General features: G+C 39.7%; 1 protein-coding gene across 2 annotated transcripts in view; it reads left to right on the top strand.

Moving 5' to 3' along the window:
• The window catches only part of slc12a6 (solute carrier family 12 member 6), a 51,381-nt gene that overhangs the window by 33,268 nt on the left and 16,673 nt on the right, over window positions 1–1,440 (top strand). The window lies entirely within an intron of this gene.

The following is a 1,440-nucleotide window of genomic DNA, read 5'->3' as shown; positions in this document are numbered from 1 at the left end:
GTGTGTGTGTGTGTGTGTGTGTGTGTGTGTGTGTGTGTGTGTCCCAGCCTTGTGAGGACCCACTGTTCCTTATGGGGACAAAAGCCCAGTCTCTATTGGGGGAAATATTGGTGCTGGGTCAGGGGTTCAGTTCAGGACTAAGGTGTGAACTGAGTAGGTTAGGTTTAGGGTAAAGGCTCCCACGTACTCAGGCGTACTGTGTGCGGTGTGTGAGTCGCGCATATTCCGCCCATGTTGTCCGTGGACGTTTGAGACTTCGTACTCGAGCGTACTGACCGCCTGACAAATTCTTTAATTTTTCGCAATTTGAGTCATGATGTCAAGGATGAGGAGGAAGAGATAGTTTGCATTTTAGCTTTAAAACAACAAAAAAAAAAGAACTACTTACCCAGGATCTGAGTTATTTCCTCCCACAAACTTGTTGCTCCCTGAAAGACGTTAGATTCCTTCACTGATGTTTCATAAAGTTTTCTAATCTCCATGAGACGCTCTTCAGAGTTTGACAAGTAGGGGCCTCTGCAGTACATGTTCAGAATCAGAATCAGGTTTATTGGCCAAGTGTGTTGACACACACAAGGAATTTGTTTCTCTCTAGTATTAACACTATACAGATACTTTACATGTAATTTACACATAGTACACAATATACAGAAAGATATACATTATACTTCATTATACCAGGATRTATCTGTGCAGTGTGCTTTAAAGTGTTATTCACAAAAAAGCAATATGACAGCGGTATGCAGAGTGAATATTAAATATTAGTACGACAATACAGGCCTACAGGACAAAGTTGTCCTGTGGGCGGAGACGGCCCAAGAGACATGATTGGTCGAATTGATGGTGGGGTTTGAGGAGGCTGGAGGCAGCGGGGATTAGCTAGGTCGAGTTGGGCAGGAAGCAACATGTTTTTTAAAGATTAATTTTAGTCATAACTTGTGAAAGGAAAGTGCTAGTTGATCACTAAATATCAATATCTTTTTACAGGCTGGTTAAGGATGTTTTGACTGAGCCAAAATGTTACACATCATTCATTCATTAATTCAGTACTAAAGTATATAAAAATGTATTTCCCTAAGTGTACTTTTATTTACCATGTACACTAATGAAAGTATACTAGCAATTTACTAACAAGTATACTTGTAGGACTAAACTGGCCCACAATAAGTTTATGAAAGTATATTCAGAAGTGTAGTAAAAGTAATCTTCTAAGTATACTTTTAGTTTAATCTTGAAATATAATAAAAACTAGGTACCACATAGTGGTAACATAAAGACCTCCACACGCACAAATGCATCAGAACTCAGAAGTCTTTATTCCTAATAAATGTCATGCTACAAGGTGCATCCCAAAATTGTAGTGGCTTGGGTGGGGTGTCTTTTGTGTGTGTGTGTGTGTGTGTGTGTGTGTGTGTGTGTGTGTGTGTGTGTGTGTGTGTG

This window comes from Austrofundulus limnaeus, unplaced genomic scaffold (assembly GCF_001266775.1).
Source record: "Austrofundulus limnaeus strain Quisiro unplaced genomic scaffold, Austrofundulus_limnaeus-1.0 Scaffold307, whole genome shotgun sequence".
Taxonomy (NCBI): Eukaryota; Metazoa; Chordata; class Actinopteri; order Cyprinodontiformes; family Rivulidae; genus Austrofundulus; species Austrofundulus limnaeus.
The sequence above is the reverse complement of the archived record's forward strand: the minus strand, read 5'-3'. Positions and strand labels throughout refer to the sequence as shown.